Source organism: Erythrolamprus reginae, chromosome 4 (assembly GCF_031021105.1).
Source record: "Erythrolamprus reginae isolate rEryReg1 chromosome 4, rEryReg1.hap1, whole genome shotgun sequence".
NCBI classification, from domain to species: Eukaryota; Metazoa; Chordata; class Lepidosauria; order Squamata; family Dipsadidae; genus Erythrolamprus; species Erythrolamprus reginae.
In genome coordinates, this window is record NC_091953.1 from 53127752 (window position 1) to 53151132 (window position 23381).

At 39.6% G+C, this 23381-nt stretch overlaps 1 long non-coding RNA gene across 3 annotated transcripts in view; it reads left to right on the forward strand.

Annotated features, from left to right (window-relative positions):
• LOC139166559 (uncharacterized) overlaps positions 1 to 23381 on the forward strand; it is a 151079-nt gene that overhangs the window by 33047 nt on the left and 94651 nt on the right. For all 3 annotated transcript variants that reach the window (XR_011558979.1, XR_011558980.1, XR_011558981.1), the window contains exon 3: positions 11687 to 11752. This is a non-coding gene — a long non-coding RNA (uncharacterized lncRNA). The remainder of the gene's footprint in view (positions 1 to 11686; positions 11753 to 23381) is intronic.

Sequence of the window (23381 nt, forward strand, 5' to 3'; positions counted from 1 at the left end):
TGCTGAGAAAACACGAATAGCTTTGTGCTTCTAGTCATACAACTGTGAAGTAGATCTTGAGGCAATACAGTTTGGTGACTTCACTTGTTTATATTGCAGTAGGTGATATACTTTATATGTGGCATTTGCATTGTAATTGGAATTGAACATTCTATTGTTTAGTTTTCCATCAAAATTATAACAGTTTTCTGAAACAATTTTGTTTTTCAAATTGAGGTATGGAGTTATATTTTCTTCAAATGGCTTTATGTTTTCTCATATTCAGTTTTTAGAGCACATTTGCTTCTTTTTTATTTTAAATATTCCATTTTGTAGAACAGTGATGGTGAATCTTTTTTAACTCGGGTGCCAAAAGAGCCTATTGTGCCTGCGTGAGTGCCCATACCCATAATTCAATGCCTGAGGAGGTGAAAACAGATTTCCTCACCACCTGGTGGCCCTCTGGAGGCCAGAAATGGCCTGTTTCCCAACTTCTGGTGGGCCCAGGAGGCCCATGTTTAATCCTTTCCAAGCTCCAAAAGCTTCCCTGGTGCTGGTGGAGGGTAAAAACGCCCTTCACTATCTCCCTGGACACTCTCTGGAAGCCATAAACACCCTCTCAGAGCTTCTGTTTGAGACAAAAATCAGCTGGCCGTCACACACATACATGTTGGAACTTAGCTAGGGCAATGGCTCATGTGCCAGCAGATATGGCTCCACATGCCACCTGTGGTACCTGTGCCATAGGTTCGTCATCACTGTTATAGAATGTTGAAAATTTAAATAATAATAAAATTTTATTTACGGTCAAAGACCATCAATATAATATTAATAATAATTAAAAGGAAAAAGAACAGGAAACAGGACTTTTGGCTGAGCAACCAAGATTGACCCATTGTAACTATACAAGAGATGTACATATCTTGCTATGAAGGCACACATTTGCGACAAATCCCCACTGCTGCTGCGCAGAATCTGGCCACCTGTGCCGTAACCTCATCCCCAAGCAACCACTGGATAGGCAACGTCCGAGTGGCCAGGATATCCCTTGATAAGTGGTAGAATATGCTTTCTCCTAATGTCAGTGTAAAAGGAGCATCTCAGGAACATGTGTCCCTCAGTCTCCACCTCTCCTGAGCCACAAGGGCAAAATCTTTCAGTGGCTGGAGTTCCCTTGTACTTGCCGTACAAGACAGCGGATGGAAGCGCATGGCACCGTACAAGAGCAAATGCCTTTCAATGGCTTGCTGACTCTAGCTGTCCCAGGTATCTTGCAGGAGCCACAACATCTGGCATCTGGGGCCAGAAACAGCAGAGCTCTACCCAAGTCCTCCTGTCTCTCAATGTCCTCCACCCTTTGTCGCAAGGTCTGTCCTGCTAGATCATAGTTCATCTCGAGTATTAAATCTGGGGAGAAGCCTAATTTGTGAAGATTGAACTCGATGGCCTTAATCCATGAGGAGGAAAATTCATCATGAAGGATTAACGGAGCAAGACCTTGCAGAAAAAAATTAAGCTTTAACCACATATTTAGGGACGTTATACAGATTCTTGCTTCAACTTTTATCAGTCTAGTCTCCAGGCGCAGAAGTGCGTTTGAGATGCAACGTGGCATCTGGAGAATTGCTCTAATAAATTTGGTTTGAACTAATTCTAGTGGTGTAAAGTGTAAAGTTAAAGCTGGCGGTCCAAGCAAGGACCCATAAAGCAGCTGAGCTAGCGACTTGGCCTTAAAAAGCTTGATAGCAGCAGGAACATAATAACCTCCCTTTGTGCGGAAAAAAATGAGAATGGCGCTCGCTGATCTTTGGTCCAAGGCAGCTGCATATTCTCCATGTGCTTTCCTTGAGCCATTTGCCTGAAAGACCACCCCCAGGTATTTAAATGTGGTTACCTGCTCTATTTTGTGCCCATCAAGATACCATGAGTAAATTTTTGGCCTTTTTGCAAAGGCCATGATCTTTGTTTTTTCATAATTTATACTCAGGTTATTGTTATTACAGTACTGAAGAAGGGCTCGCAAGGCTCTTTTAAGACCTACTGGCATCCTGGAGAGGATCACGGCGTCATCTGCATAGAGCAAAAGGGTGATGTTTCGGTCGCCTATTTTGGGGGTGTGTGATTTGGTTTGTTCAACCATTTTGCCATATCATTTATATAAAAGTTGAAAAGTAGGGGGTCCAGGATGCACCCCTGTTTAACCCCTCTTTCAGTTTTAAGTGAAAATTTAAATATATTCTAGTGACCAGTTATTTTTATCTAACAAGCTTGAATAAACTAAAAGATGACTAGCAAAGTATCTTAATGAAAATAATTCTAACAACGTTATAGCAGCCTTTCTTAAAATAGCTATTTCTCAAAATAACAAATGTTTTATTGTCCCCCCTTAGTTTCTCTATTAGTTCTCTTAGTTTATTATTCTCTTAGTTTCTCTATTTTGCAAGTTAATGTCCTGATGTAATTGCAATAAACATAAATATTAACTTTATTTATTTATTTGTTTGTTTGTTTATTTATTTTGTCAAGTACATATTGGTAGTATACAAAACTATAACAATATAGTACAGTACATGATGCTAGTAAGAGAGAAATATTAGGATAGGGAATGGAAGGCACGCAGGTGCACTTATCCACTTATCAATGGAATTTTTTTCAATTGTTAAAATTGTTTATTACAGCATAGCATTAGCATAGCAATAACAATAACAATAGCATTTAGGCTTATATACCGCTCCATAGTGTTTTTACATCCTCCTCTAAGCTATTTACAGAATTAGCATATTGCCCCCAGCTATTGGGGACTTTATTTTATACACAAAGATGGAAGGCTGAGTCAACTTTGAGCCAGAGGTGAGATTTGAACTGTTGAACTACAGCTAGCAGTTAGCTGAAGTAGCTTGCAGTGTTGCACTCTAACCATTGAGCCACCCTGACTCTTTAGGATTTAGTATTTGACAGTTTATTGAAAACTCATCAATAGCTGTCATTGATATAATTTTATCTAAATGATAGCACTTATAAGCATAAAGAAATATGTGTTTAGTGAGTATTGCCGTGGCACAAATCCAATTGACTGAGTCACTCCTTCTTAACTCTTTGAAGAAAGGCTAAGGAAAAATGATGTTGCCTGTAAAATTGTACAGAATTATTCTTGAAGTCATGAGAAGAATAAGTGAATGGGCCAAAAAATACCTTCCTAACAACAATTTCCTACCAGTGTGATCATACACCATTTTGATGAAAGTAACCGGGGCACTGTGTTGAGAGATAGTTTCCATATATCGTAATTTATTTGGCATTTCTTGCTGTTTATACTAGTAGAACTTTGACTTTGTTTGCATTTTTCATTTTACCAATTCATCATCATTAGCAGCAGTTAATAGATCTTGTAGTTGAAGTTCATATTAATAGCATTATTTATATTTAATGATAGATGGCAAGTTCTCATTTTCTTTCAATAGTTAATAATTTTCTAAAAGTTTTAAATCCATATTTTTTAGCTTATAAATATATTAAGGCACAATATAAATTGTAATAGGTAAATTAAGGAATTAAACCTACCTATAATAGGTAAACCTATAGTCTCCCCTTTAATTTTGGTAAGGTCACAAATGATGATCACATGACTTCAGAATGCTTCAGCTGTCAAAAGTACAAATTTGTATCAGGGCCAAACCTAGAAATGAAACAACAAGATTCAATTCCTTATTAGTTTACGCCTAATGGATAAAACCTTGCCAAACTTAAAGTATAGCATTCTAACCTCTTAGATCTATCCTGAGACAATTTAGGGTGTAGTTACCATGAAGCTCTTCCCCCTCCCCACTCATTTAGGATAGTGTAGTCCATAGGTGAGTTCCTCCCAATTTGGACTGGTTCGCCCAAACTGGTAATGACCCGCTGGTGGCATTATGATGACATCACCAAACTGGATTGGTCACTGCTGGTCCATGAATGCCGCCATCTATTTTTGAATTATTTTAAAATTGTTTTCGAATCTTTTTTTAAAAAAAATTCTTCTGAGCATGTGATCACCATCTTTTTTTTGGATTTTAAAAAATGTTTTATTTTTATTTTATTTTTTTTTAAATCATTTTTTATTTTATTTTTCTTCTGAGCATGTGCAGAAGCTGAGGTTTTGGCACTATGCATATGGGCGCCATCTTGAGAGGAGGCAAGGTAAGTTAGAACCCACACCAGCTTGGGTCCCTTCAACTTTTCAGTCCCAGAAAGCAGATGAAAAATGGCCTTCTCCTCATGTCCTGGTCTCCTCCATTTTTTAATTTGGTTTTCTGTCCCACCCTGAAGGCAAAAGAAAATGAAGAGGGGGAAAGAAGGATCCAGGAGTGGGAAAGGAAGGAATTGGGAAGAATGAGAATCAGGAGGGCTTCCCAGCTCAGGGAAGCCTCGGAAAATTCAGAGCATGCCTTTTCCCTTTGAGATCTCTTGCAGTGCTTTTATTTCGAGCCCCCACCGCCAGGCTCTTTCCCAAAAAACGGAACTCTTGGTCTGAAGCAATTGGTGTGAAATGAAAGCAAGATTTAAAGGAAACAAAATTGAGCTAGTTTCCAAGGAAAACAAGTACTTGTCAAGGTTCAGTTCAAGCCATACTAATATTCCAAACTAATGAGTCTTAATGTCTGGTTAAAATGGATAGTACTTCCATTTAAAGAAGAAAAGCAAGGCTCAGACTACTGCTATGATTTTTTGCTCCTATATTCTGTTGTTTAGGTATAAATTTTGTTAATGTAAAAAGCCTATTAAACAACAGAACTAGCTGCCTGTCTGCAATCATGTGTATCTATTAGGAGTAAATTCCACTGAAAGAGAGTAGCTTTACTGCCAAGTGAATATGTATAGACTTTACGTGGTTAAGAGATAAGGTATTGATTAGTATCAGGTATATTATAGAGAGAAATGAAAACTTCTTTAACAACTGATACTTTGTGCCAAGAACAACTGATACTTTGTGTATTTGTTTTTGTCTGAGAGAGGGGGAGAAAGAGAAAGAGAAAGAGAGAGAAAGTGAGGAAGAAAGAGAGAGAGAAAGGAAGGAGGGACAGACAAGAAAGAAAGAAAGAAAGAAGGAAGGAAGGAAAGAAAAAAAGAAAGAAAGAAAGAAAGAAAAAAGAAAGATAAGAGGAAGAGGAAGAAAGAAAGAAAGAAAAAGAAAGGAAGGAAGGGAGAGAAAGAAAGAGAGAAAGGGAGAAAGAGAGAGAGAGAGAGGACGAAGGAAGCATTACAAACCCTGGCACTTATTCAATTTTGTCTATCACCAGTCTGTCCCTCTTATTATTCTTTTCTTTCTTCTTCTCTTCTAATCTCCAAAGTACCATATTTTTGGAGTATAAGATGCACCTTTTAAACTCACAACAGTGTGAAAACCTGGGTGCATCTTATACATTGAATGTAGCCACTCTCAAAGAGTAATTTACCTCCTTACAGCAATTTACCTCCTTGCAGAAAAAGCACAAGCCATTGACTATCTGCCTCTTGGCGCTCATCTGATTGATTGAAGTTGCTAGCAAGCTCCTCCTAAAATGAAAGTGAAACTAAAACTGCACACAGACAAATTGATGCAGGGAAAAGCAACAACTGCAACTGATTGTTATTTGCCGCAGAGAGATAAGTCAATAACTCTAAATGCCTATAGAAGGTTTAAATTATTGGACTTATTTTTTAAAGACTGTTTTATTATTGTCCTAGACAACTTAACAAAAGGAAAAAGCTTTTTAAAATAAATGCTTGATCTGAAGAGGCCCAGTGCTATTGTATCTTCTTTTAAATAGCAGACAATACTTTCAGAAAGCCACATCAATTTTAAAGATCTGTAAAAGCATAATCTGAAATGTCCTGTTTTAGTATTAGGTATTAGTATTAAGTATTAGTATTAAGATAAGGCAGCTGAGTTAAATCCTGACTTAGTCATGTTTGGAGTAGTTCTATTTAAATAATTGGGAGGAGTAAGTGTGATTACATTTAAGAAAACTTTATGGGATTAATATACTGCCATAATGTACATTTCTACAATTCTTTGCTGTTTCTATGGGTCAGATGCACAGAAATATACAGCAAACAATGTATGTCACCTGTGCTGTTTGCTGTTTGGCAGATCGCTAGGAGTTAAAGGCCTTTTTTCCTTGTTTTCTTCCCCCAAAATTAAGGTTTATCTTATCTATCTATCTATCTATCTATCTATCTATCTATCTATCTATCTATCTATCTATCTATCTATCTATCTATCTATCTATCTATCATCTATCTATCTATCGTTTGTATTGGAAGGGACTCTGTTGGTCTTCTACTCCAACCTCCTGCTGGTGCAGGAGACCCTATACCATCCCAGACAGATGGCACTCCAGTCTCCTCCTGAAGGTCTCCAGTGTTGGAGTGTTTATGACCTCCACAGGCAGGCCATTCCACCGGTTGATTGCTCTCACCAGCAGAAAGTTCTTCCTTATTTCTAGGTTGAATATCTTCTTGGTCAGCTTCCATCCATTGCACCTTGTCTGGCCTTCTGGTGCCTTGGAAAACTGTGTGACCCTCTCCTCACTGTGGTAGCCTTCAAGTATTTGAAGATTGATATGATACCCTGTCTCCCTTTGACCTCCTCTTCACTAGACTATCCATGCCCAGTTCCTGCAACCTTTCCTTATATGATTTGGTTTCTAGTCCCTTTATCATTCTGGTTGCCCTCTTCTGTACTTTTCCCAGAGTTTCAATGTCTTTTTGGAGCCCAAAATTGACTGCAGTACTCTAGGTTAGTATTCCCCCTAAGCTGCGCTGTGCGCTATAGCGCAGGAGGTTTGAGACCTCCGCGCAGCACTTTCCAATTCCAGTGCAGATCCATAACTATTTGTGGTAGGTAGATGTTGGGGAGTTGTGGGGGAAGCCGTGAAGGCTTTTTTCCCGACGAATGGTGTGCGCGCGAGAGCTCCCCGTTCTGCTGCCGGCCCTCTCCAACTTCTAGATCAGCAGCCAGCAAGCAAAGAGCCATTTTCTTTGGGGAGACTGGCTGCCTCTGCCACCCTCCTCTCGACACCAATCAATCGCCCTCCAGCAAAAGGGAGGAGGAGGAGGAGGAAGAAAGGCGACCTCACAGAAGGGAGCTGAGGAGGAGTGATCCATGCTTTCATAAGCTTTCCCTGCTGGATGGTCAATCTTTCCCTGCTGGATGGTGATTGATTGCTCCTCCTCGACTCCCCTCTGTGAGGTCGCCTTTCTTCTTCCTCCTCCTCCTTTGCCTGCCAGGCTCTGTCCCTGCCACCGCAGCTGCACCCCCCCACCGGAAGAGAGCCTGCCTCTTCCTGCGCCTCCTTCCAGGTCTTGCAGATCTTGCTTCTGGATTACGATGAGAGAAAGAAAAAGGGAGAGGAAAGAGAGAGAGAGAAACAGAAATGAAGGTGAGAGAAATGAGAGCAAAAATGGAGGAGAAACAAATGAGAGAGGGGGGAAGAGGGAGAGGTACACAGAAGTGAGAGAGACCTGGAGGGAAAGAGGTAAAAGAGAGAAGAGATAGAGAGAGAAGTACAGAGAAAGAAAGAAAAGGGAAATAAAGGGGGGAAAGGGAGAAGAGGATAGGAAGGAGGGAGGGAAGAAAGGAGGTATAAATGGACGGAACAAGAAAGGAAGGAAGGAAAGAAGGAAGGAAGGAAGGAAGGAAGGAAGGAGAAATGAAGAGAACAAGGAAGGAAAGAAAGAGGAAGAATGAAATGAATGGAGGGACAGAGGAAGGAAAGACTTTTTTTGGGGGGTGTATTTTTTAAAAAAAATTCTCTCAACATGCATTCAAACAATATAGTGTACCATCTAATTTTCCATGAATAAAATGCAGTACAGTATTTTGTTAGTAACTAATATCAATCATCCAAAAAGTTGCAGAAGGTTTTTTTTCTAATTTTGTCATCCAATTACATACATATTCTTTTAATTAAATTCCCTTCTTAATGTTCCTTCAAAAAGTACAACACCAATTATATTTCTAACTTATTAACCATTATGCCAAAGTGCTTCCTTCTTTCTTTATACATTTTTCTATTAACCAAGAAAACCTTGTATCAGATGTTAAGAAAAGAAAATTTAAAACAAAATAAAGAGCAGTCTCTTTTCCACTCACTATTTGCCATTTTAGTTTTAACAAATGTACTCCTTTCGTGCTATCTTCACTTCCTCCACTCCCACCACTGGATCACCACTTTTGCTTTCTCACAAGAGACTCAATTCAGGGCTAAACAGTGTTGACACAATCCATACTGTTAGAGTATTTTTCCTTTCTGTATCTTGTCCCCCCCCCCCCAATTTCTCAAGCTACTTACCACTCTTATCTTTCATTACTGAACATTTGGGACCTAATGCCTCTAGAGCAGCCATATGAGCCACATTTTCTTTGTGCTATTTACAAGAGTTTCTCTATTCTGATGGGAGTTGCACCTCTTCCCTCAAAATCACCGAGAGAACCCCTCTTTTCCTTATTTCCTCCAGAGTCCGATTTGCCTTTGTGGGCTTCCAAAACATGAAGAAATCAACTGAAGTGAGTAGAGCTCTGCTTGTTCCAGCCACCAAAGCATGACATCACTGCCAGAAGTCCTATAACTGCAAATATCTTAATTATTCAGTTCCTCCCTCAATTTTCTCACTCCTCATTCATGCAATTGACGTTGCAAAACTTTTCAAGAAAGAGTTAGAATTATGATTATGTAAATCAGGCATTTTGCATTGCTAAGTTTATTAATAATATATGGGAGAGCTTAGAAATCGTGTATACAATGACATCATAGCTGGTCTTGGTTTATAATGAAATCTGCAAAAGTAAGCTGAAAGATCAGTTTAGTTACCTATCATACTACTTGACACAGCTGGAAAAAATGGGAAAAGGAGGTGGGACTTCGGTTGAAAGCAAGAGAAGGATAATTTATAACTTTTCTTTTTTTCACTAACCTAAGCCTTCAAAATGAACATGGTTGATGTTGCTAGAGTTGACTTCTTGGCCTCTTATAACGTAAATGGGTTTTGTTTTCCTGACAATTTATTCATATTATAACAGCTTGTGTGTGGGTGCTTGGCAGCAGTGTTCAAATCATATCATGCTTAACGCTTCTAATCACAATGATGACTAAAAGAAATAGAGAAAGTGAATGTGGAAATACAAAGTTGTCTTATGTTTCATTTCGATCGAGTTTGTGTGTCATTCAGTTAAGATAAAAAGTGATGGATAGGCTACATGGATTCCCACTTTGTCCCCAACCCCTGTGGACAAAGCACTACTGAAGTGATGTGTATTATGGAGGGAAAGAAGGAAGACAGAAGTAGTGTGTGATCTGAATGAGAGATTAAAAATGTCTGAGAAGCAATATCTGCTGAGATTGCATTTGAAACTGTCTTCCTGTCATTCATCAACAGCAATCTGATCAATGCAATTGTAATTAAAAGACTTACCTCCCAAACTCCCTTGGCTGACAGTATTGTTGTTGTTGTTGTTGTTATTGTTATTATGATTGTTGTTATTGTTGTTATTATTGTTGTTGTTATTGTTATTTTGCTGTAGGGAAACTGGTTTTAGCTAATAATAGTCCAAACCTAAAAATATAAAGTTGTAAATAATTGTACATGAGTTTAATTTAACATTAAAATTAATTAGAATTTAAATTAGATTATTTGATCTAATCTGTTATGTTATAATTATTTGAAGGAATACCCATCTATACTGATATAATCTATTTCCTTTTTCTAATGTTGTTTTGGTTACTATTGGTTACTTTAAATTTTATTATGTTTTCAATTCCTCATTAGAAGTAAAGTATAATTTTTATTTCCTTATACAAAACAACCATTTGTTCATTATCAAGACACTTTTTGTGTAGATGGGAGCAATGTTCCCTCTAACGCGCACAGCACACTGGGGTGCAGGGAAAAACCAAGCTCAGCCCAGAGTTTTCCATGCCAGTGTGATGGAGCTGGCGCCCCGTGGGCTCTAAGCCCCACCCGGCTTCTCCGGCTCTGTCGCTGTGTGCCACTTCCCCGGGTGGCCTTGACGTCAGCGGGCCCCTGTGCTGTGCGGGGTGCGTGCAAGCCCCTTGCCTCCACTGCCTCCTCTTCCACCATCCCACTGCATGAAACCGTTTACAAGGGGCTGGTGGAAGATCCAATGTCGCTTTTACTCTTTTTTTCCCCTTATCTTTAGCAAAAGCGACACTGGGTCTTCCACCAGCCCCTTTTAATTGGGCCCAGGCAGCGGGGCAGTGGAAGAGGAGGCGGTAGAGGCAAGGGGCTTGCACCCCACCCCACCCCCATGGCACAAGGTGAGCATGACGGTCAGGGCAGCAGGGGCACCCTGACGTCAAGACCTGTGACGGCCAGCAAAGCCGTCTGCTGACAGCAACCACCCGATTGCTGTGAAGGAGTCTCAAAAGCCTCCTGAGGGGGTTTAAAGCAGGGCCTGGAAGATTGCCTCCCCCCCCCCCGCATTTTGAAATGGAGAATCCGGCAGTCAAAAGAGATGCGAGCTGTCCATTGTGAGTGCTGAGACAATGGGAGGAGTTGTGAAACTTCAGAGAGAGGGGTGGGGGTTGGAGAGGGAGGATGAAGGTTTGGAGAGGGAGGATGAAAAGGCAGGAGGGGCTGGAGCCGAGTGCCTGGCAGCACGTCTCTTCCCCACCCCATTTCCCTCCAACACGGCCGCGTTCCCCCCCCCCATTTTGGAGCCAATGGAATCTGCTCCGGGACGATCCTTCCTTTATTTCTTTATTGACCAAGTGTGATTGGACACACAAGGGAGGAGAGATAAACAAATGAGAGAGTGAAGGGGGGAGAGAGGGAGAGGATGCAGGAATGAGAGAGACCTGGAAGGAGAGAGACCTGGAAAAGATCTGGAAGGAGAGAGACCTGGAAAAGATAGAGAAAGAAAGAAAAGGGAAAGGGAGGGAGGGAAGAGAGAAGTGGAGAGGAAGGAAGGAAGTAGAAATGGAGGGAGGGAGGAGGAAGAATGAAATGAATGGAGGTAAAGAGTGTGGAAGGATTTTGTTAGAAAAATAAAGGGGTTATTGGATCAAACTTTGGACACTTGACATGTTAGTTATGATGGTGGCTATGTCCCAGGGTTATGTGAACATCTTTTGGGATGTTCAAGCAGCTGCAGGTATTCACTTAACGACTGTGGCACGAAAGGTTGTAAAGTGAGACAGAACTCACTTAATAACCATCTTACTCAGGAGATAGAAACGTTGGCCTCATTGGTTCATTTACTGACCGTTCAAAGTCGCAACGGCCCTGAAAAAAGTGACTTATGCCCCTTTTTCACACTTAGGACCTTCGCAGCAGCCCAATGATCGGAGAATCAAAACTTTGCTGCCGTTTCATTTTTATGACCATTGCTGTGTGTCCTGAGGTCACGTGACCCCCTTTTGTTTCTAACCGATCCACGCCCAGGCATGGAAATGTGCCACTCAGACATTATACTTTTCTGCTCACACCGAAAAAAAATTAGAGGGAACACTGGATGGGAGTAGGTTATGTCAAAAAAAATTTGATACATTTATTTTTACAGAACTGATATGTATGTACAATTATCCAGGAAATCCATTTCTGGGATAGAAACTAATATGCATCTTTATGTTCCAAAAACCATAATTTACACATTACATTAATAACATAATAATTGTGGGTGATTTTCTAGTTCAATAATGATATACTGTACTCTTATTCTTTTCAGGCATTTGGCTCAAAATAAGAGGGGTTGAAAATAAATAGAGATAAGGTGCAACAAGAAGGTTTGAAGGTGAGCAGTACTGATGCTTGTTTGAATGCAAGTATAATTCTCTATGATTTGTGACTAAATGAAGTAGAGAAATTGCCATATTCAATTTTTCAGATTTCATTTCTGCTATCAGCAGTGATTTAATGGGTTATATGTTCCAACAGTATCTGCAAAACGAATTAAGAATATAACCCATTATTAACTATGATTATTTGATTGTCCTGTGAAATCAGTATTGACACTTAGCAACTACATAGAACTGTTTTAAGAGAGCTGTGATAGTTAGAATGCAGTATTGCAGGTTACTTCTGCTGACTTGTGGTTGCTTGTAATCTGGTAGTTCAAATCTCACCAGGGCGACTCATCCTTCAGTTGGTAAAATAAGGGCCCAGATTGTTGGGGGCCATAGGCTCACTATGAAAACTGCTTAGAGCAGTTAAAGCACTGTGAAGTGGTATGTAAGTCTAAGTGCTATTGCTATTGCTATACGTACCCAATCCTTAGGTCTCCCAATAATGCATCCATTGTTGCTGTAATGAAATACATCTACTTTATGGTTAGTTTCCCTTTTTTTCTTTCTGTTTTTCCAAGCATTATCAAAGGAGTTGGTGTTTTTGTTGCATTATTGTCCAAAAGATGATAATTTAAGCTGAGTTATTTATGCTTCAAGGGTGAATTCTGAATTCATTTGTTCTATGATTCATTGATTTGTTTTCTTGGTTATATATGGTATTCTCAGGAGTTTTCTTTAAATCTGATTTCGAAAGCATCAATTCTTTTTCTGTTCTGGTTCTTCAAAATCCAACTTCAATAGAGCATCAAATGAATACTATTGCTATTGACCAAATACTAGCTGGCAGTAAATTTCTTGACTCCTGGTTCCTTTATTGTTTATAGTTGAATCTAAAAGGAAGACGTTATCCATCACGTTAACATTTTCATTGACAGATATAATATTGGCAGCTGTCGTTGTTGGCATTATTTTATTTATTTTTATTTGTTTGTTTTGTCCAATACACAATAATATACAATGAGGGTTATAGAAGATATAATCAAATAGAATGTATTAAAAGGGGAATAGAGGAGAAAATAAAGGAGTGAAATATAACAATGAGAGAATAGCAGAAAAAGATATAGGTATAGAAGAGAAGATATATAGGAGAGACAATAGGACGGGGGACGATAGGCACTCTGGTGCACTTATGTACTTATGTATTAATTGGTCTTCTTTATCTTTAATTGTAATATCAGTATTTTCGTTATAGTCCTCAACATTATGGTATAAGTTTCTAATCTTTTAAAACCATATCCATCTTCCCATTCAAGTTTTCCCCAATATATAATCAGCAGTGTGGTTTTCCATGTTTTCTCTGGAGTTTGGCTTCCTGTGTTATGTGTAGGTTTTGCATGAAAACAATAAAATGGCCTAGAAATCCTGTTTTTCTAAGAATATTTCATGGCTTAATATGGTTAGCATAACTGAAGGGTTTTGCTTTTTTAAAAAACACACACCCTATTTTCTTCTTTTTCGTATGCCTTGGCTTTCTCAGTTATCCATTATCTACAACAATAATATTCCTTGGTCTTTTCTGAAACCAGCATGAACATCTGGCATCTCCTTTCCCATGTAGCATTCTAATCTGTATAGGATAAGCATTATTTTGCTAGCACATGAAATTAAAGATATTGTGCAAGAGTATGCACTTTCTGTAAGTCTGTTTTCTTTGCTATTTGTAAAGAAATTCAAAGTAACCTTGACGAAAACATTGAAGAACCATTTAGAATGGATTTGCATTTTGACAAATCAGAAATTGAAGAAAGACAAAATAACCCAATTCAAAATATTTATATTGTATAGGAAACATGAACATTTTTCTACATTCTGTTATCGCATTCTACAACAATAAAGTGGCATTCCTGCAATTCCAATGTTGTCTGTCCTTTGCTTCGTATACCTTGAAGTGGCAGAAACTGGTAAACTTATCTCCAAAATTGATGCTGGCTGATATAGCTGCTTGGAAGCTTTAGGTGATCTTCATGTTTCTGCTCTACTGGGAGAACTGCCTTAAAATACAATCCTAGTATTATTTACTTTATTTCCAATAAAACCCCTGACACAATGAGGCAACATTACAGGACCTGGGGAAGATAACCACAGTTTATATGTAACAAAATATTCAAGAATTATTTATAACATTTTATATAGAGAGGGAAGAAACATCATGATTTTTTCCTAAATTTTAGTGCAAGCTATTTGAATAATATGATTGTCAGTTTCCTGATGCATATTAGTAGTCATTTAGGTTTGACACACTGAAAAACCCTAAGCTAAAAAGCAGAGCAAAACTAGTCATATTATGTTAGGAGAACATTTTGTCACTTTGATTCTATTTGGTAAAGTATATTTTCACAATTTACACTTAGTTGAATAGAAGATCTCCATAGTAGGTGGAGCTAGCCTCCAAGGATGGGAAAAAACCACCATTAGCCAATCAGGACTGAGTCTGGAAAAAATATAAATAGTGCACTACAACTCCCCCCCCCCCAAGGCTAAGTCAGGGATACGTGCTTATCTATCTCTATCACTTTCTCCATCACTACAATCCATCTTATAGTGTGTTTCTTCCTTCGTGCCTCAGTGAGCTCTCCAGGTGGTTCCAAGCCTCACATGGGTGGAAGGCAGTCAACCTTGCTGCTTCTGACAAGCAGTTTAGGATGTCAGTCCAGCTGCTGCCCTAAAGTAGATGAGTGATAACCAGGGAAGGACTGCTGTCTTCGGCACTACCGGTGCACCCTCTGAAGCCGCCGGCATGAAATTTCTCTTTTGCACCTGTGCAGCAAGCAAAAACACACATGAAAACACTCCATGCATGTGCAGAAGCAAAAAATTGGTGAAAATTGTTAAAATCTCACTTGCGTGAGCATTTTCACACACGATTTCTCTTGCTGCACATGAGCAGAAGCAAAATCTCATGCTGGGGTGCACATGCATATCACGGGCATCCAGCTGTACACACATCCCCAAAATCGCTACTGGAATGGAGCACATTACCATTCTGATAGCAGGCCATCACTGGTGATAACACATCTACTTCATATTCCAAACTTGGATGGTTGCACTTTGCTAAGACTGACTTGGCAGAAATCAGAGCCAGAATTCCTTTATTGCCTTCAGTAGAACATGGGGAGTTATCCTGGGATGCCCCCTCCCAATCCTCACCCTTCCTGCCTGGCTGGAAATAATTCTGAACACTGAATAGGATTTTATATCCAATTAAAAGCTCTGGAGGGCAAATAATCCAAAATTCCAACAAAGGAAGGCAAAGGGTTAACCTACAAAGAAAGGCAAACTGAGGGAAGATCCCTGATCAAAGGATTTTCTGAATAAAGGGGCTTGCTAGGGGTTTTCAGGAGAGTAGAGCATACTACAGCATATTTTAATTGCATCTGAACTACAACTTAAAATCAAGCCTTTAAAATCCCCGTGCAATTTTGTTTCGCTCCGATTCACTTGCTTGCCTGTTTCCTAAGGTCTGCACCAGCGATTTTAGCCCATGCACAAGGTCGGAAGGCAAGCAGAGCTCATTTGCGTAGACACACCGCCAACCAGAAAATGCGATAAAAGTTGAGTTTAATGGCAGGGGAAAAAAGCAGAAACAAGGAAAAAATCAAAATATGGCTATGATTCCATGCCCTGAAGAGGATAGAGGAGATTCTGCATCCTCTCACTATGTTAGGGCGAGATCTCTCAAGCGGCGTCAAACCTCCATTTCTGGTGGCAGATCCGAAAACCTCCAGATTGGGAAACAAAAGGAGGCAATTTCAAAGAAGACCTGGGAGGGGTCTAAACACCTTCAGGTCAGGAGGCTGGGTTCCCAGTCCCCAGCAACCTCCTCCTCCAGCAGTAGCCTGAGGGATAACACAGGCATAGCACAGAGCCATAGATTTTCTTCCGGTCGCTCCACAGGTCATTTCCCCCGAATCACGCTGACTTGCATCTAAATGAGCCAGATCTTTGGGGGTCTTCATGGGCAGATCATAACTCTGCACAAATGACAGATGTCGCTGAGGAGCTATTCTGACCAGAGAACGGCTGCACCGAGACAATTCTCCAGTGAACACACCAGGCAGTGGCATAGGCAATCAAGGCATTAACCACAGCATCATTCTTCTGCTGCACGTCATTCAAGTGGCTCCACAGTCTACAAAACCACTTGCTGGTGTCAGACACCAAAGCATATTGGATCTGAATAAGCTCCTGGCAATTGCACAATTCACATCTGATGCAACTCTTCAGGCCGCTCGTTTTGCAACGAGGGCAATGGAGTCAACAGTAATGGCCCGCAGAATGACCTGGCTGCATAGTTGCTCTACAGACCTCTGATTTAAATGGCAGCTAGCATCCACTCCTATCACCAGTCAGTCCCTCTTTGGGGATGTCCTGAACCCCATAGTTGTAGAAACCAGGGACAAATGGTAAAAATATTTCTCTTGGGAAGTCAGAAATCTAGTTACCCAGCTACCTCTTTTCCAAGGAGGACCCCCGGATGTCTAGACCAACCATATAGAAAATTCCTGGGGCAGTCCCAAGGGCAGTCTCAAGGGCAGATGGTGGCTGCTAGAGAGGCACCTATGACAGGACTTTCAAGGGCAGTCAATGTAAATGGCCCTTTCAAGGAACCGGTGATTGCCCATCCCACCAGAATAAGTAAATTACCAGAGGTACCTCCCATAGGGGGCCGTCTGGCATTATTTGCCAAACAATGGGAGGAGATCACTAATGACACTTGGATGTTGGAAACTCTGTCATCTGGGCTTAGACTTGAATTTAACTCTACGCCCGCCCCCTCCCAAGGTTTTTTCTATGCTGTCCCCTGTCTGTAAATGCCAAAAAAATGCTCTGATGAATGAAACCATCAAGTCCCTGCTGCACATTAGAGCCATCCAATAGGTGCCTGAAGACCAACAGGGACTGGGAGTTCTACTCCATCTTGTTTGTACTACCAAAACCCTTGGGTGAATGGAGAGCTATTGCAGATTGTAAACATCTCTACAAATAATAGTAATATTTTGTGTTGTACATACTCCTGGTCAGTTGGAGGATGATGAAGAGCTTGATGACTCTGATACAGATAGTGTTTATGAATTAGTGGTAGGCCCTGGGTTACAGGTATTAGAACAGGTGGGAGGCCAGCCACAGGATGTTGCTACGAGTCCAGAATCTAGTGAGGAAGAAACAGACGTTTGCTGGGTCAATCCTCAATTCAGAAGGGTCCAAAAATGCAAGGAACAGGTGTTAGGAAAAAGATATTAAGGGGAGGAATAGGTTAAATACTGGAGTGATGTATTTGGTACGTCAGGGGGCCAGTGGGAAAGAAGGGTGGAGTTTCAATGTTGTAGTGCTAAATAATTGTACATGAGTTTAATGTGTTTCTGTTCAGCTCCCGAGTGAGCAAGTTCATTCTGTGTTATTTTACAGTAATTCCTGCTGTTTTTGAATCATGCTGTGAGTACATAAATCTTGGGAGATGGAGGAGACTGAAAGGAATGTATGTGGAATGCAATTAAGAGAGATAACGGGAGAAAAGGAATGTGCTAGTCTGAATTGTATTTTGAATACGGAAGTGAAGAGAATAAAAATGGAGTTTCTTTGTTTATGAAATACTGCATTTAGTAGGAGTTATTTTTAATAGCTAAAGTTCTACCAGAAACCAGAACATTTTGTAACAAAATATTTAAGATGTACAAGCTGCAATCAATTCTAGCAAGTATTAGTAAGGGAGATCTACTTGCATCAATTGATCTCTCGGAGGCCTACCTCTATATTCCCATTCGGGCATCTCACTGCAAATACTTGCAATTTTGCTATGCAGGGAGTCACTACAAATATTGAGCCATTCACAGAATGCATATATTTGGCAACCTGGAAGGATTTCTGTAACTGGTATTTTCAAAAGGGTTATTTTCCCCTAGATCTGTCAATAGTGGGCATCTTCCAGTTCCTATGGCAGGGTCTGACCAAAGGTCTTTTCCACAGCAGGTGGCAGTATTTTCAACAGTCCTGTTCTGTGAGTCCTTGGACCTCCTTTCAGCACACCCATCAATTCGTAGATTCCTCAAAGGGGCAACCAATTTATGTCCCTCCGTCATTTATAAGTATCTGACTTGGGAGTTGCTCAAAGTGTTAGATACACTCACAAAGGAGTCCTTCAAACCCTTACAGTTGGTCTCCCTATATGACATGACGTGTAAGGTTGTGTTCCTCATAGCTGTCAGATCTGCACGTAGAATTTCTGAATTGGCTGCTCTTTCAGTGAGATCCAATCTTTGTGTCTTTTACCATGATAAGGTGGTACTGGGACCCCACCTTTCTGCCAAAGGTTAACTCTCTTTTCTATATGACAAAAGAGATAATTTTATCCAGGTTTTATCCTTGTCCCACTAATGACATTGAAGAGCAGTGACACCTTCCAGATGTGAGACGCATCCTGGACATTTACCTACAATGGCCATCAACCTTCTGTAGAACTGAGGCACTGTTTGTGGTTTCCATCTGGTTTCCATGGGTCAAAAGGTATCCTCCTCTATGGTCAGTGTTGCATCTGGGTGGTTAATTCCAGAACCTATGATCAACTAACATTACCTCCACCCAGCAGAATAATCAGCCACTTGATGCATAACACTGCTACCATGGCAGTTTGGAATACCAGGACATCCATTGAGGAGGTCTGTCAAGCAGCCACCTGGTCATAATTTATCCGCCATTACAAACTGGATGTTTTTGCCTCAGAGGAGGCAGCATTTGGACAAAGGGTATTACAACAGTTAGTACAGGATTGTGCAAGCACCAGGCAACTTTAGATAGACCACTCAAGGGACTGATTACTTTTGTATATCCCATCCTTGGAGGCTAGCTCTATCTACTGTGTAGAAGGGGTGTTGTACTTACCTGATACAGCCTTTTTCTTAGGGTGGAGCTAGCCTCCAAATTCCTCCCTATAGGGACAAGGACTGGCACATAATGATTAATTAAGACATATCTCTAAATACGTTGTGGATTAACTAAGTACATAGTGACTAAGTAATGCATATATCTAAATTTGTAGACTAATAAAGGTTGTTTTCCTTTGTACATTAATAAAGTTTCTATTCTTGTCAAGGAGTTTATGTAGAGTCTGATCTTAATCCCTCGTCTTAAAGGGGGGGGGAGTTGTAGCACAGGGGGAACTATTTATACTCTTTCCAGATTCAGTCCTGATTGGTTAAAGGAGATTTTTTTCCATCCTTAGAGGCTAGCTCCACCTACGAAAAGGGTCGTATCAGATAAGTACGACTCCCTTTTTCTTGTAATAATTGTTTGTGTGTGTGTATAAATGTATGTATGTGTGTGTGCGTGTGAATGTGTATGTGTATGTATGTATATATATGATTAGCTTTGATTTTGTTCCAGTGTCAATAACTTTTTTGAGATACATAAATAGATAAATAAATAATCAGAACTTGATATCAGGATTTATTAAACCCCAGCTAAATCATAAACATATAAATAATATCATTTAGAGAAATATATTTAAATTTGTAAAAACAAGTTGCCCTTTTTATCTTTGGTAATTTACTGATGTTGCTAATTGCCTTAATATCCTTCATTAACTTAAATATCTTAAGCTAAAAATGGAAGACATTTCATCCTTTACTTATCCATTCAGTGAAACAGAATCTGTATCTAGATTACATCATTTCCATGTAAATTAAGGTTAAAGTTAACCGTAAAACAAAGCTAATCCTATCTGGCTATGTTGCTCCTAATCTTTAAATTCTTTTTGTAGTTCTTTCTGCTTCTACCTTAGTCCTACAATTTCAGTAAAACCAATTGTCATATTTTCTGTACATTTTGCTGGATACTCCAGTCAACCAAATGTATTCACTATTTTAAAGAGATATAAGTAATTAATCTGGGGTGGGGATGCAGCATTTTTTGGGTAACTCAGTCCAGAAAAGATTTATGGTTTTTCAATATTGATTTGATATTAAATTTTCTATATAACTTTTAGAATGCCACATTATGAAGACTTTCCAGATTAATGAAAAGTTTAATAACAATTGTCTGAAATATCCCCCATTAAAGATGTGAAAATAATAAAACTTCCAAATAATAAGACTTAGATATGCAGTGACATTATAAAAAAAACCCTAGATGCTACAATTATAGCCTTCTGAATTAAATGAATACATATACACATTTTAAAAATACAGCTGAAACTAGACTGACTGATTGATTGACTGACTGACTGACTGACTTACTTACTTATTTGATTTTTATGCCACCCAATGACCTAGAATAGGAAATGTTGATGTTCAGAGTTTTAAAAGTATCATTGGAGGATGTAAGATATTCCAAGTAAAGCTGCCTTTTTGACTGATGGTCATTTTGTCAATGCCAATCATATTCAAGTGGTACTCCATCTATTTTGGGATAGCCTATTACTAGTTATATTATCTTTACTTCCCCTCCCCCACAGTCATTCTATTTCTACTTGCAGACCTTTGTATTTTGTTTTCTTCTTTTCTTCTTTTTCTTCTACCTTTCTGACTCCAGGTATTGACCTCTCAGCGGCATTCCATACCATCGACAATGGTATCCTTCTGCACCGGCTGGAGGGGTTGGGAGTGGGAATCACTGTTCTTCAGTGGTTGTCCTCCTACCTCTCCGGTCGGTCACAGTCGGTGTTAGTGGGGGGTCAGAGGTCGACCTCTAGGCTTCTCCCTTGTGGGGTGCCTCAGGGGTCGGTCCTCTCCCCCCTGCTATTTAATATCTATATAAAACTGCTGGGCAAGATCGTCCAGCGCCATGCTGATGATACCCAGCTGTACATCTCCACCCCATGTCCAGTCAACGAAGCAGTGGAAGTGATGTGCCGGTGCCTGGAGGCTGTTGGGGTCTGGATGGGTGTCAACACACTCAAACTCAACCCTGATAAGACAGAGTGGCTGTGCGTTTTGCCTCCCAAGGACAATTCCATCTGTCCGTCCATTACCCTGGGGGGGGGAAATATTGACCCCCTCAGAGAGGGTCTGCAACTTGGACGTCCTCCAGGTATGCCCATGTTACACCAACACTCCACAGTCTGCATTGGTTGCCGATCAATTTCCGGTCACAATTCAAAGTGTTGGTTATGACCTATAAAGCCCTTCATGGCATCGGACCAGAATATCTCAGAGACCGCCTTCTGCCGCACGAATTCCAGCGACCAGTTAGGTCCTATAGAGTTGGCCTTCTCCAGGTCCCGTCGATGAAACAATGTCATCTGGCAGGACCCAGGAGAAGAGCCTTCTCTGTGGTGGTCCCAACTCTCTGGAACCAACTCCCCCCCAGAGATTAGGACTGCCCCCACCCTCCTTGCCTTTCGCAAACTCCTTCCTCTGTATGGTCTGTATGAGATGTATGATTATTTTTATATTATTTATTTATTTATTTATTTTTATTTATTTTGTCCAATACACAATGAGGGTTTTAGTGGGTATATATCTATATACACATAGTAAAATACATGATGAAGGTTATAGAGGAGATACTCATAGTAAAATATATCTAAGAAATAATAGAAAAGAGGGTATAGTAATAGAACATATCAATGAAAGAATAGAAGAAGAGATATAGGAATAGAAGAAAGGTATAGGAGATATAGGAGAGCAATAGGACAGGGGACGGAAGGCACACTAGTGCACTTGTACTCGCCCCTTACTGACCTCTTAGGAATCTGGATAGGTCAACCGTAGATAATCTAAGGGTAAAGTGTTGGGGGTTTGGGGATGACACTATGGAGTCCAGTAATGAGTTCCATGCTTTGACAACTCGGTTACTGAAGTCATATTTTTTACAGTCCAGTTTGGAGTGGTTAATATTAAGTTTAAATCTGTTGTGTGCTCTTGTGTTGTTGTGATTGAAGCTGAAGTAGTCTCCGACAGGCAGGACATTGCAGCATATGATCTTGTGGGCAATACTTAGATCTTGTTTAAGGCGTCTTAGTTCTAAACTTTCTAGGCCCAGGATTGAAAATCTAGTCTCGTAGGGTAATTCTATTTCGAGTGGAGGAGTGAAGGGCTCTTCTGGTGAAGTATCTTTGGACATTTTCAAGGGTGTTGATGTCTGAGATGCGATATGGGTTCCAAACAGATGAGCTGTATTCGAGGATGGGTCTGGCAAAAGTTTTGTAAGCTCTGGTAAGTAGTGTGAGATTGCCAGAGCAGAAACTACATAGGATTAGGTTTACAACTCTTGAAGCCTTCTTGGCTATATTGTTGCAGTGGGCTTTGGCACTTAAATCTTTTGTTATTAGTATACCAAGGTCTTTAACCGAGTGGGGATTATCTGTGATAATTTGATTATTTAGTTCGTATTTGGAGTTCAAATTCTTCTTCCCAATGTGTAGGACAGAGCATTTGCTAGTTGAGATTTGGAGTTGCCATGTGTTAGACTACTCAGAAACAGCGTAAAGGTCTTTTTGGAGAGTAGTTGTGTTATCGGTGGTGTTGAAGAGTTTTACATCATCGGCGAAGAGGACACAGTTGCTTGTGATGTAATCGCAAAGGTCATTGATGTAGAGAATGAAGAGCATTGGTCCCAGTACACTACCTTGGGGAACACCGCTTTTAACTGGGACGGGGTGGATATGGTATATTAATATTATATATGGTATATGATATTAAGGGTTTTAAATTCTTTTTAACTATTGGATTTGTATTGTTTTGTTGTTGTAAGCTGCTCCAAGTCTCTGGAGAGGGGCGTTATACAAATCTAATAAATAAATAAATAAATAAATTACCATGTCTACTATACAACCTTTTTGTCTTCCTTATTGACAGTTGTTAAGTCTCAGGTGTTATGTGGTAGGTACCTGTCTGTTTATATTCTATAGTCCCACAACAGTTTAGCTTTTTCATTTTCTATGATATTCTCCATTTTATGGTCCCACCATTTCTATTATTATGGACTGTTTCACAATCAGACAGATGTTATTATTATTAAATTTATTTGTTGCCCACTTTGCGGTTTGAGATGATTCTGAGCAGCAGTTGCTAAGAAAATCCAACAATTTTATATTTTCTTATAGAAATTTAAAACCTCAAAATCATTTGTCATCCATTCCATTAGAAGACACATGAAATTAGTACCAATTTTGCTAGGTTCTATCAAGATTTTCTACTGTGTTAATATATGAGAATGGTGTTATTTAACTGCATAGACTTTGAGATAAATATTTAAGAGAAATGAATAATGATTGAGGAAATAAAAAGAAGCAACAAGAGATGGGAGAATTAGGAAACAAGGATGATGAACAAAGTAAAAGAGGATAGGTTTTAGATGGGTTATACAGTAGAGAAAAATGTGGCCTAATTTTTTAAAAGACAGATAGTGAAAAATATATAATAAGAAAGAATAATAAAATTGGAATAAATTAGCATGACATTATAAGATACAGATAAAGATAAGAAAAAAATAAAAATAAGAAAATAATTAAAAAAGAACACTAGGCATGATATAAAAATATCTGTGTCTCTATGTAGTAGATGTACTGCACTATAAAAATTGGAGAGATGAAAGATGGAAATGTAACCTATTTTAGTTTGGTTGAAAAAGAAGTTACACTGC